Source organism: Haematobia irritans, chromosome 1 (assembly GCF_050003625.1).
Source record: "Haematobia irritans isolate KBUSLIRL chromosome 1, ASM5000362v1, whole genome shotgun sequence".
NCBI lineage: Eukaryota > Metazoa > Arthropoda > Insecta > Diptera > Muscidae > Haematobia > Haematobia irritans.
In genome coordinates this window covers 193,769,260-193,783,899 of record NC_134397.1, presented here as the reverse complement: position 1 = coordinate 193,783,899, position 14,640 = coordinate 193,769,260, and positions in this window count along the sequence as shown.

Genomic DNA, 14,640 nt, shown 5'->3' with positions numbered 1-14,640 from the left:
AAAGATATCAAAGGAACGTGTTGGTCATATCATTCATCAATATTTGGATATGCGGAAGCTCCGTGCAAAATTGGTGCCGCGCGAGCTCACATTTGACCAAAACCAACAACGTGTTGATGATTCTGAGCGGTGTTTGCAGCTGTTAACTCGTAATACACCCGAGTTTTTCCGTCGATATGTGACAATGGATGAAACATGGCTACACCCCTGAGTCCAATCGACAGACGGTTGAGTGGACAGCGACCGGTGAACCGTCTCCGAAGCGTGGAAAGATTCAAAAGTCCGCTGACAAAGTAATGGCCTCTGTTTTTTGGGATGCGCATGGAATAATTTTTATCGATTATCTTGAGAAGGGAAAAACCATCAACAGTGACTATTATATGGCGTTATTGGAGCGTTTGAAGGCAAAACGACCCCATATGAAGAAGAAAAAAGTGTTGTTCCACCAAGACAACGCACCCTGCCACAAGTCATTGAGAACGATGGCAAAAATTCATGAATTGGGCTTCGAATTGCTTCCCCACCCTCCGTATTTTCCAGATCTGGCCCCCAGCGACTTTTTCTTGTTCTCGGACCTCAAAAGGATGTTCGCAGGGAAAAAAATTTGGCTGCAATGAAGAGGTGATCGCCGAAACTGAGGCCTATTTTGAGGCAAAACCGAAGGAGTACTACCAAAGTGGTATCAAAAAATTGGAAGGTCGTTATAATTGTTGTATCGCTCTTGAAGGGAACTATGTTGAATAATAAAAACGAATTTTGACAAAAAAATGTGTTTTTCTTTGTAAGACCGGGGACTTATCAGCCAACCTGTTAGCTGTTATTTTCATCAATAGACAATTATCCATATAAGTTATATAGCATAGCTTGCTGCGCCCACGTGCCGATTAAACAAACTTTATTTAACAGAAACATATATTTAGTTGGGCACCGTGGAGCAGTGGTTTCTACGTCCGCCTTGCATATCAAGGGTCCTGGGTTCGATTCCTGCTTCGACCGAACACCAAAAAGTTTTTTTTTACATAAATTCCAGATATGTTCGGAAGATTCCGAAAAGGTGTTCAACATTACATACTACACATAAAAAAATATCACTAAAATATTTCCAATTTAAAAGTTAATTGAAGTTGGACATTTTTTCAATTAATAAATTAATTGATACAATTAACTTTTTAATCAAATTCGGAAGACTAATTCAGTTAAAACCAGTAAGGAAAGTCTAAAGTCGGGCGGGGCCGACTATATTATACCCTGCACCACTTTGTAGATCTAAATTTTCGATACCATATCACATCCGTCAAATGTGTTGGGGGCTATATATAAAGGTTTGTCCCAAATACATACATTTAAATATCACTCGATCTGGAAGAATTTGATAGACTTCTATAAAATCTATAGACTCAAAATTTAAGTCGGCTAATGCACTAGGGTGGAACACAATGTTAGTAAAAACCAGTAAGGAAAGTCTAAAGTCGGGCGGGGCCGACTATATTATACCCTGCACCACTTTGTAGATCTAAATTTTCGATACCATATCACATCCGTCAAATGTGTTGGGTGCTATATATAAAGGTTTGTCCCAAATACATACATTTAAATATCACTCGATCTGGAAGAATTTGATAGACTTCTACAAAATCTATAGACTCAAAATTTAAGTCGGCTAATGCCATAGGGTGGAACACAATGTTAGTAAAAAAATATGGGAAACATTTAAATCTGAAGCAATTTTAAGGAAACTTTGCAAAAGTTTATTTATGATTTATCGCTCGATATATATGTTTTAAAAGTTTAGGAAAATTAGAGTAATTTTTACAACTTTGCGACTACGCAGTGGCGATTTTACAAGGAAATTGTTGGTATTTTGACCATTTTTGTCGAAATCAGAAAAACATATATATGGGAGCTATATCTAAATCTGAACCGATTTCAACCAAATTTGGCACGCATAGCAACAATGCTAATTCTTCTCTCTGTGCAAAATTTCAACTAAATCGGAGTTAAAAATTGGCCTCTGTGGTCATATGAGTGTAAATCGGGCGAAAGCTATATATGGGAGATATATCTAAATCTGAACCGATTTCAACCAAATTTGGCACGCATAGCTACAATGCTAATTCTACTCCCTGTGCAAAATTTCAACTAAATCGGAGCAAAAAATTGGCCTCTGTGGTCATATGAGTGTAAATCGGGCGAAAGCTATATATGGGAGATATATCCAAATCTGAACCGATTTCAACCAAATTTGGCACGCATAGTTTTAATGCTAATTCTACTCCCTGTGCAAAATTTCAACTAAATCGGAGTTAAAAATTGGCCTCTGTGGTCATATGAGTGTAAATCGGGCGAAAGCTATATATGGGAGATATATCCAAATCTGAACCGATGTCAACCAAATTTGGCACGCATAGTTACAATGCTAATTCTACTCCCTGTGCAAAATTTCAACCAAATCGGAGTTAAAAATTGGCCTCTTTGGGCAAATGAGTGTAAATCGGGCGAAAGCTATATATGAGAGCTATATCTAAATCTGAACCGATTTGGCTGATATTTTGCAAGTTTTTCGAGACCCATAAAATATTCGGATGTACGGAATTTGAGGAAGATCGGTTGATATACACGCCAATTATGACCAGATCGGCGAAAAATATATATGGCAGCTATATCTAAATCTGAACCGATTTTTTCCAAAATCAATAGGGATCGTCTTTGAGCCGAAACAGGACCCTATACCAAATTTTAGGACAATCGGTCTAAAACTGCGAGCTGTACTTTGCACACAAAAATACATCAACAGACAGACAGACAGACAGACAGACGGACAGACAGACGGACAGACAGACGGACAGACAGACGGACAGACAGACGGACAGACAGACAGACGGACATCGCTAAATCGACTCAGAATTTAATTCTAAGCCGATCCGTATACTAAAAGGTTGGTCTATGATTACTCCTTCTTGGCGTTACATACAAATGCACAAACTTATTATACCCTGTACCACAGTAGTGGTGAAGGGTATAAATATGGGAAACATTTAAATCTGAAGCAATTTTAAGGAAACTTTGCAAAAGTTTATTTATGATTTATCGCTCGATATATATGTTTTAAAAGTTTAGGAAAATTAGAGTCATTTTTACAACTTTGCGACTACGCAGTGGCGATTTTACAAGGAAATTGTTGGTATTTTGACCATTTTTGTCGAAATCAGAAAAACATATATATGGGAGCTATATCTAAATCTGAACCGATTTCAACCAAATTTGGCACGCATAGCAACAATGCTAATTCTTCTCTCTGTGCAAAATTTCAATTAAATCGGAGTTAAAAATTGGCCTCTGTGGTCATATGAGTGTAAATCGGGCGAAAGCTATATATGGGAGATATATCTAAATCTGAACCGATTTCAACCAAATTTGGCACGCATAGCTACAATGCTAATTCTACTCCCTGTGCAAAATTTGAACTAAATCGGAGCAAAAAATTGGCCTCTGTGGTCATATGAGTGTAAATCGGGCGAAAGCTATATATGGGAGATATATCCAAATCGGAACCGATTTCAACCAAATTTGGCACGCATAGTTTCAATGCTAATTCTACTCCCTGTGCAAAATTTCAACTAAATCGGAGTTAAAAATTGGCCTCTGTGGTCATATGAGTGTAAATCGGGCGAAAGCTATATATGGGAGATATATCCAAATCTGAACCGATGTCAACCAAATTTGGCACGCATAGTTACAATGCTAATTGTAACTATGCGTGTTGTCCTTGTGCAAAATTTCAACCAAATCGGAGTTAAAAATTGGCCTCTTTGGGCAAATGAGTGTAAATCGGGCGAAAGCTATATATGAGAGCTATATCTAAATCTGAACCGATTTGGCTGATATTTTGCAAGTTTTTCGAGACCCATAAAATATTCGGATGTACGGAATTTGAGGAAGATCGGTTGATATACACGCCAATTATGACCAGATCGGCGAAAAATATATATGGCAGCTATATCTAAATCTGAACCGATTTTTTCCAAAATCAATAGGGATCGTCTCTGAGCCGAAACAGGACCCTATACCAAATTTTAGGACAATCGGTCTAAAACTGCGAGCTGTACTTTGCACACAAAAATACATCAACAGACAGACAGACAGACAGACGGACAGACAGACGGACAGACAGACGGACAGACAGACGGACAGACAGACAGACAGACGGACATCGCTAAATCGACTCAGAATTTAATTCTAAGCCGATCCGTATACTAAAAGGTTGGTCTATGATTACTCCTTCTTGGCGTTACATACAAATGCACAAACTTATTATACCCTGTACCACAGTAGTGGTGAAGGGTATAAAAATATGGGAAACGTTTAAATCTGAAGCAATTTTAAGGAAACTTCGTAAAAGTTTATTTATGATTTATCGCTCGATATATATGTATTAGAAGTTTAGGAAAATTAGAGTCATTTTTACAACTTTTCGACTAAGCAGTGGCGATTTTACAAGGAAAATGTTGGTATTTTGACCATTTTTGTCGAAATCAGAAAAACATATATATGGGAGCTATATCTAAATCTGAACCGATTTCAACCAAATTTGGCACGCATAGCTACAATGCTAATTCTACTTCCTGTGCAAAATTTCAACTAAATCGGAGTTAAAAATTGGCCTCTGTGGTCATATGAGTGTAAATCGGGCGAAAGCTTTATATGGGAGATATATCCAAATCTGAACCGATTTCAAGCAAATTTGGCACGCATAGTAACAACGCTAATTCTACTCCCTATGCAAAATTTCAACTAAATCGGAGCAAAAAATTGGCCTCTGTGGGCAAATGAGTGTAAATCGGGCGAAAGCTATATATGGGAGCTATATCTAAATCTGAACCGATGTTGCTGATATTTTGCAAATTTTTCGAGACTCACAAAATATTCGGATGTACGGAATTTGAGGAAGATCGGTTGATATACACGCCAATTATGACCAGATCGGTGCAAAATATATATGGCAGCTATATCTAAATCTGAACCGATTTTTTCCAAAATCAATAGGGATCGTCTTTGAGCCGAAACAGGACCCTATACCAAATTTTAGGACAATCGGACTAAAACTGCGAGCTGTACTTTGCACACAAAAATACATCAACAGACAGACAGACAGACAGACAGACGGACAGACAGACGGACAGACAGACAGACGGACATCGCTAAATCGACTCAGAATTTAATTCTAAGCCGATCCGTATACTAAAAGGTTGGTCTATGATTACTCCTTCTTGGCGTTACATACAAATGCACAAACTTATTATACCCTGTACCACAGTAGTGGTGAAGGGTATAAATATGGGAAACGTTTAAATCTGAAGCAATTTTAAGGAAACTTCGAAAAAGTTTATTTATGATTTATCGCTCGATATATATGTATTAGAAGTTTAGGAAAATTAGAGTCATTTTTACAACTTTTCGACTAAGCAGTGGCGATTTTACAAGGAAAATATTGGTATTTTGACCATTTTTGTCGAAATCAGAAAAACATATATATGGGAGCTATATCTAAATCTGAACCGATTTCAACCAAATTTGGCACGCATAGCAACAATGCTAATTCTACTCCCTGTGCAAAATTTCAACTAAATCGGAGTTAAAAATTGGCCTCTGTGGTCATATGAGTGTAAATCGGGCGAAAGCTTTATATGGGAGATATATCCAAATCTGAACCGATTTCAAGCAAATTTGGCACGTATAGTTACAACGCTAATTCTACTCCCTATGCAAAATTTCAACTAAATCGGAGCAAAAAATTGGCCTCTGTGGGCAAATAGTGTAAATCGGGCGAAAGCTATATATGGGAGCTATATCTAAATCTGAACCGATTTTGCTGATATTTTGCAAGTTTTTCGAGACTCATAAAATATTCGGATGTACGGAATTTGAGGAAGATCGGTTGATATACACGCCAATTATGACCAGATCGGTGAAAAATATATATGGCAGCTATATCTAAATCTGAACCGATTTTTTCCAAAATCAATAGGGATCGTCTTTGAGCCGAAACAGGACCCTATACCAAATTTTAGGACAATCGGACTAAAACTGCGAGCTGTACTTTGCACACAAAAATACATCAACAGACAGACAGACAGACAGACAGACGGACAGACAGACGGACAGACAGACGGACAGACAGACAGACGGACATCGCTAAATCGACTCAGAATTTAATTCTAAGCCGATCCGTATACTAAAAGGTTGGTCTATGATTACTCCTTCTTGGCGTTACATACAAATGCACAAACTTATTATACCCTGTACCACAGTAGTGGTGAAGGGTATAAATATGGGAAACGTTTAAATCTGAAGCAGTTTTAAGGAAACTTCGAAAAAGTTTATTTATGATTTATCGCTCGATATATATGTATTAGAAGTTTAGGAAAATTAGAGTCATTTTTACAACTTTTCGACTAAGCAGTGACGATTTTACAAGGAAAATGTTGGTATTTTGACCATTTTTGTCGAAATCAGAAAAACATATATATGGGAGCTATATCTAAATCTGAACCGATTTCAACCAAATTTGGCACGCATAGCTACAATGCTAATTCTACTCCCTGTGCAAAATTTCAACTAAATCGGAGTTAAAAATTGGCCTCTGTGGTCATATGAGTGTAAATCGGGCGAAAGCTTTATATGGGAGATATATCCAAATCTGAACCGATTTCAAGCAAATTTGGCACGCATAGTTACACCGCTAATTCTACTCCCTATGCAAAATTTCAACTAAATCGGAGCAAAAAATTGGCCTCTGTGGGCAAATGAGTGTAAATCGGGCGAAAGCTATATATGGGAGCTATATCTAAATCTGAACCGATTTTGCTGATATTTTGCAAGTTTTTCGAGACTCATAAAATATTCGGATGTACGGAATTTGAGGAAGATCGGTTGATATACACGCCAATTATGACCAGATCGGTGAAAAATATATATGGCAGCTATATCTAAATCTGAACCGATTTTTTCCAAAATCAATAGGGATCGTCTTTGAGCCGAAACAGGACCCTATACCAAGTTTTAGGACAATCGGACTAAAACTGCGAGCTGTACTTTGCACACAAAAATACATCAACAGACAGACAGACAGACAGACAGACAGACAGACGGACAGACTGACGGACAGACAGACGGACATCGCTAAATCGACTCAGAATTTAATTCTAAGACGATCGGTATACTAAACGATGGGTCTCAGACTTTTCCTTCTTGGCGTTACATACAAATGCACAAACTTATTATACCCTGTACCACAGTAGTGGTGAAGGGTATAAATATGGGAAACGTTTAAATCTGAAGCAGTTTTAAGGAAACTTCGAAAAAGTTTATTTATGATTTATCGCTCGATATATATGTATTAGAAGTTTAGGAAAATTAGAGTCATTTTTACAACTTTTCGACTAAGCAGTGACGATTTTACAAGGAAAATGTTGGTATTTTGACCATTTTTGTCGAAATCAGAAAAACATATATATGGGAGCTATATCTAAATCTGAACCGATTTCAACCAAATTTGGCACGCATAGCTACAATGCTAATTCTACTCCCTGTGCAAAATTTCAACTAAATCGGAGTTAAAAATTGGCCTCTGTGGTCATATGAGTGTAAATCGGGCGAAAGCTTTATATGGGAGATATATCCAAATCTGAACCGATTTCAAGCAAATTTGGCACGCATAGTTACACCGCTAATTCTACTCCCTATGCAAAATTTCAACTAAATCGGAGCAAAAAATTGGCCTCTGTGGGCAAATGAGTGTAAATCGGGCGAAAGCTATATATGGGAGCTATATCTAAATCTGAACCGATTTTGCTGATATTTTGCAAGTTTTTCGAGACTCATAAAATATTCGGATGTACGGAATTTGAGGAAGATCGGTTGATATACACGCCAATTATGACCAGATCGGTGAAAAATATATATGGCAGCTATATCTAAATCTGAACCGATTTTTTCCAAAATCAATAGGGATCGTCTTTGAGCCGAAACAGGACCCTATACCAAGTTTTAGGACAATCGGACTAAAACTGCGAGCTGTACTTTGCACACAAAAATACATCAACAGACAGACAGACAGACAGACAGACAGACGGACAGACAGACGGACAGACAGACGGACAGACAGACAGACGGACATCGCTAAATCGACTCAGAATTTAATTCTAAGACGATCGGTATACTAAACGATGGGTCTCAGACTTTTCCTTCTTGGCGTTACATACAAATGCACAAACTTATTATACCCTGTACCACAGTAGTGGTGAAGGGTATAAATATGGGAAACGTTTAAATCTGAAGCAGTTTTAAGGAAACTTCGAAAAAGTTTATTTATGATTTATCGCTCGATATATATGTATTAGAAGTTTAGGAAAATTAGAGTCATTTTTACAACTTTTCGACTAAGCAGTGACGATTTTACAAGGAAAATGTTGGTATTTTGACCATTTTTGTCGAAATCAGAAAAACATATATATGGGAGCTATATCTAAATCTGAACCGATTTCAACCAAATTTGGCACGCATAGCTACAATGCTAATTCTACTCCCTGTGCAAAATTTCAACTAAATCGGAGTTAAAAATTGGCCTCTGTGGTCATATGAGTGTAAATCGGGCGAAAGCTTTATATGGGAGATATATCCAAATCTGAACCGATTTCAAGCAAATTTGGCACGCATAGTTACACCGCTAATTCTACTCCCTATGCAAAATTTCAACTAAATCGGAGCAAAAAATTGGCCTCTGTGGGCAAATGAGTGTAAATCGGGCGAAAGCTATATATGGGAGCTATATCTAAATCTGAACCGATTTTGCTGATATTTTGCAAGTTTTTCGAGACTCATAAAATATTCGGATGTACGGAATTTGAGGAAGATCGGTTGATATACACGCCAATTATGACCAGATCGGTGAAAAATATATATGGCAGCTATATCTAAATCTGAACCGATTTTTTCCAAAATCAATAGGGATCGTCTTTGAGCCGAAACAGGACCCTATACCAAGTTTTAGGACAATCGGACTAAAACTGCGAGCTGTACTTTGCACACAAAAATACATCAACAGACAGACAGACAGACAGACAGACAGACAGACAGACAGACGGACAGACTGACGGACAGACAGACGGACATCGCTAAATCGACTCAGAATTTAATTCTAAGACGATCGGTATACTAAACGATGGGTCTCAGACTTTTCCTTCTTGGCGTTACATACAAATGCACAAACTTATTATACCCTGTACCACAGTAGTGGTGAAGGGTATAAATATGGGAAACGTTTAAATCTGAAGCAGTTTTAAGGAAACTTCGAAAAAGTTTATTTATGATTTATCGCTCGATATATATGTATTAGAAGTTTAGGAAAATTAGAGTCATTTTTACAACTTTTCGACTAAGCAGTGACGATTTTACAAGGAAAATGTTGGTATTTTGACCATTTTTGTCGAAATCAGAAAAACATATATATGGGAGCTATATCTAAATCTGAACCGATTTCAACCAAATTTGGCACGCATAGCTACAATGCTAATTCTACTCCCTGTGCAAAATTTCAACTAAATCGGAGTTAAAAATTGGCCTCTGTGGTCATATGAGTGTAAATCGGGCGAAAGCTTTATATGGGAGATATATCCAAATCTGAACCGATTTCAAGCAAATTTGGCACGCATAGTTACACCGCTAATTCTACTCCCTATGCAAAATTTCAACTAAATCGGAGCAAAAAATTGGCCTCTGTGGGCAAATGAGTGTAAATCGGGCGAAAGCTATATATGGGAGCTATATCTAAATCTGAACCGATTTTGCTGATATTTTGCAAGTTTTTCGAGACTCATAAAATATTCGGATGTACGGAATTTGAGGAAGATCGGTTGATATACACGCCAATTATGACCAGATCGGTGAAAAATATATATGGCAGCTATATCTAAATCTGAACCGATTTTTTCCAAAATCAATAGGGATCGTCTTTGAGCCGAAACAGGACCCTATACCAAGTTTTAGGACAATCGGACTAAAACTGCGAGCTGTACTTTGCACACAAAAATACATCAACAGACAGACAGACAGACAGACAGACAGACGGACAGACAGACGGACAGACAGACGGACAGACAGACAGACGGACATCGCTAAATCGACTCAGAATTTAATTCTAAGACGATCGGTATACTAAACGATGGGTCTCAGACTTTTCCTTCTTGGCGTTACATACAAATGCACAAACTTATTATACCCTGTACCACAGTAGTGGTGAAGGGTATAAAAAGTGATGAAACTTTTTTTTTTTTAATTTTTAATTAAAAATGTGTTTCAAACAATCAAATGTTAATCTAACTAAAAACTCCAAGTCAATTCAGAAAGTAATTGAAAATAGTTACCTTTTTTAATTAATAAATTAATTGAGTTTTGCAATCAACATCAATTAAATTTTTAAATGAATCAATTAAAAAATTAATTGAAATTTGCTAATGAAATCAATTAATTGTTTAATCAAGAATTTTTCTATACCCAATTAAAACTGTGATTGATACTATCATTTTCGTGATTGAAGACATTTCAATTAAAAAATTAATTGGATCAATTAATTCCGTGATTGAATCAGAAAATTTTTTTTATGTGTGTATTTATACCCTTCACCACTACTGTGGTACAGGGTATAAGTTTATGCATTTGTATGTAACGCCAAGAAGGAAAAGTCTGAGACCCATCGTTTAGTATACCGATCATCTTAGAATTAAATTCTGAGTCGATTTAGCGATGTCCGTCTGTCTGTCTGTCTGTTGGTGTATTTTTGTGTGCAAAGTACAGCTCGAAGTTTTAGTCCGATTGTCCTAAAATGTGGTATAGGGTCCTGTTTCGGCGCAAAGACGATCCCTATTGATTTTGGAAAAAATCGGTTCAGATTTAGATATAGCTGCCATATATATTTTTCACCGATCTGGTCATAATTGGCGTGTATATCAACCGATCTGCCTCAAATTCCGTACATCCGAATATTTTATGAGTCTCGAAAAAACTTGCAAAATATCAGCCAAATCGGTTCAGATTTAGATATAGCTCCCATATATATCTTTCGCCCGATTTACACTCATATGACCACAGAGGCCAATTTTTTGCTTCGATTTAGTTGGAATTTTGCACAGGGAGTAGAATTAGCATTGTAGCTATGCGTACCAAATTTGGTCAAATCGGTTCAGATTTAGATATATCTCCCATATATAGTTTTCGCCCGATTTACACTCATATGACCACAGAGGCCAATTTTTAACTCCGATTTAGTTGAAATTTTGCACAGGGAGTAGAATTAGCATTGTAGCTATGCGTGCCAAATTTGGTTGAAATGGGTTCAGATTTAGATATAGCTCCCATATAAAGGGTGATTTGTTAAGAGCTTGATAACTTTTTTTAAAAAAAAAACGCATAAAATTTGCAAAATCTCATCGGTTCTTTATTTGAAACGTTAGATTGGTCCATGACATTTACTTTTTGAAGATAATTTCATTTAAATGTTGACCGCGGCTGCGTCTTAGGTGGTCCATTCGGAAAGTCCAATTTTGGGCAACTTTTTCGAGCATTTCGGCCGGAATAGCCCGAATTTCTTCGGAAATGTTGTCTTCCAAAGCTGGAATAGTTGCTGGCTTATTTCTGTAGACTTTAGACTTGACGTAGCCCCACAAAAAATAGTCTAAAGGCGTCAAATCGCATGATCTTGGTGGCCAACTTACCGGTCCATTTCTTGAGATGAATTGTTCTCCGAAGTTTTCCCTCAAAATGGCCATAGAATCGCGAGCTGTGTGGCATGTAGCGCCATCTTGTTGAAACCACATGTCAACCAAGTTCAGTTCTTCCATTTTTGGCAACAAAAAGTTTGTTAGCATCGAACGATAGCGATCGCCATTCACCGTAACGTTGCGTCCAACAGCATCTTTGAAAAAATACGGTCCAATGATTCCACCAGCGTACAAACCACACCAAACAGTGCATTTTTCGGGATGCATGGGCAGTTCTTGAACGGCTTCTGGTTGCTCTTCACTCCAAATGCGGCAATTTTGCTTATTTACGTAGCCATTCAACCAGAAATGAGCCTCATCGCTGAACAAAATTTGTCGATAAAAAAGCGGATTTTCTGCCACTGATTTTGGTAATAAAATTCAATGATTTGCAAGCGTTGCTCGTTAGTAAGTCTATTCATGATGAAATGTCAAAGCATACTGAGCATCTTTCTCTTTGACACCATGTCTGAAATCCCACGTGATCTGTCAAATACTAATGCATGAAAATCCTAACCTCAAAAGAATCACCCTTTATATGTTCTTCTGATTTCGACAAAAATGGTCAAAATACCAACATTTTCCTTGTAAAATCGCCACTGCTTAGACGAAAAGTTGTAAAAATGACTCTAATTTTCCTAAACTTCTAATCCATATATATATCGAGCGATAAATCATAAATAAACTTTTTTCGAAGTTTCCTTAAAATTGCTTCAGATTTAAACGTTTCCCATATTTATACCCTTCACCACTACTGTGGTACAGGGTATAATAAGTTTGTGCATTTGTATGTAACGCCAAGAAATAATTGTCATAGACCCATCTTTTAGTATACCGATCGGCTTAGAATTAAATTCTGAGTTGATTTAGCGATGTCCGTCTGTCTGTCTGTCTGTCTGTCCGTCTGTCTGTCCGTCTGTCTGTATATGTAATTTTGTGCAAAAAGTACAGCTCGCAATTTAAGTCCGATCGTCCTCAAATTTGGCAGAGGGCCGTTTCTTGGGACAGAGACAATCGCTATTGGTTTTGGAAAAAATCGGTTCAGATTTAGATATAGCTGCCATATATATTTCTACCCGATGTGGTCATAGTTAGCGTGTTTATCAACCGATTTTCTTAAAATACCGTACATCCAAATATTTTATGAATCTCGCAAATCTTGCAAATATCAGCCAAATCTGTTCAGATTTAGATATAGCTCCCATATATATCTTTCGCCCGATATGGACTAATATGGTCCTAAAAACCAGAGTTTTGGCCCAATTTGGTTGAAATTTTGCACAGGGAGTAGATTTAGCATTGTAGCTATGCGTGCCAAATTTGATTGAAATCGGTTCAGATTTAGATATAGCTTCCATATATATTTTTCGCCCGATATGGACTTATATGGCCCCAGAAGCCAGAGTTTTGGCCCAATTTGGTTGAAATTTTGCACTAGGAGTACAATTAGTAATATAGTCATGTGTGACAAATTTGATTAAAATCGGTTCAGATTTAGATATAGCTCCCATATATATGTTTTTCTGATTTCGACAAAAATGGTCAAAATACCAACATTTTCCTTGTTAAATCGCCACTGCTTAGTCGAAAAGTTGTAAAAATGACTCTAATTTTCCTAAACTTCTAATACATATATATCGAGCGATAAATCATAAATAAACTTTTGCGAAGTTTCCTTAAAATTGCTTCAGATTTAAATGTTTCCCATATTTTTTTTACTAAAATTGTGTTCCAACCTAGTGCATTAGCCAACTTCAATTTTGAGTCTATAGGTTTTGTAAAAGTCTATCAAATTCTGTCCAAATCGAGTGATATTTAAATGTATGTATTTGGGACAAACCTTTATATATAGGATGTATCGAAAATTTAGATCTACAAAGTGGTGCAGGGTATAATATAGTCGGCCCCGCCCGACTTCAGACTTTCCTTACTTGTTTTTACTAACATTGTGTTCCACCCTAGTGCAGTAGCCAACTTAAATTTTGAGTCTATAGATTTTGTAAAAGTCTATCAAATTCTGTCCAAATCGAGTGATATTTAAATGTATGTATTTGGGACAAACCTTTATGTATAGCACCCAACACATTTGACGGATGTGATATGGTATCGAAAATTTAGATCTACAAAGGGGTGCAGGGTATAATATAGTCGCCCCCACCCGACTTTAGACTTTCCTTATTTGTTTTTCTTTGATTTAAAACTTAATGACTATTACCTTTAAAACTTACCTCGTCATGTAGTTGTTATTTTAATTAAAATAAAAATGCAGTTTTTTTAGCATTTTAATATCATTTATTATTTATTTACATTTTTCTTTAAATTTAAATAATCTATTTTTAAAGGCATTCTAGAAGAATGCAAATATTACCTTATCGTATGTTGTTGGTTCAAAAATATTTTTTTATTGAAAAAATAAAAATTTTTCATTTTTTTTTTTTTGGTGATAAATGAAAAAATTCTAACAAAGAAAAAACATTTTCGGTAGACGTTTTCCAAACGTGTTTTTTTTTTATTTTCTTTGCTTGTACACGTAAAAAAATAATTCTTTCCTCCCAAACGAAATTTTAGACAAACAAAGTTCGTTTCTCATTTGCTTTTCGTTGAAAGGAAGTGTATTTGGAAGAAAAGTATATTTTTTTGTGATAAACGTTTATTCTTTTCCAGGATGTAAAAACAATTTCATAAAGACTAACTCAAAAAAATTTTTTTCTGGCTAATTGCATTTTCCCTCACATCTTTCCCACTTCCACGAAGATTTTAGTTCTTAGAACCTTTTTCTGTAACACAAACAATGTAGAAGGAATTAAACGATTTTATAAATTGTAAA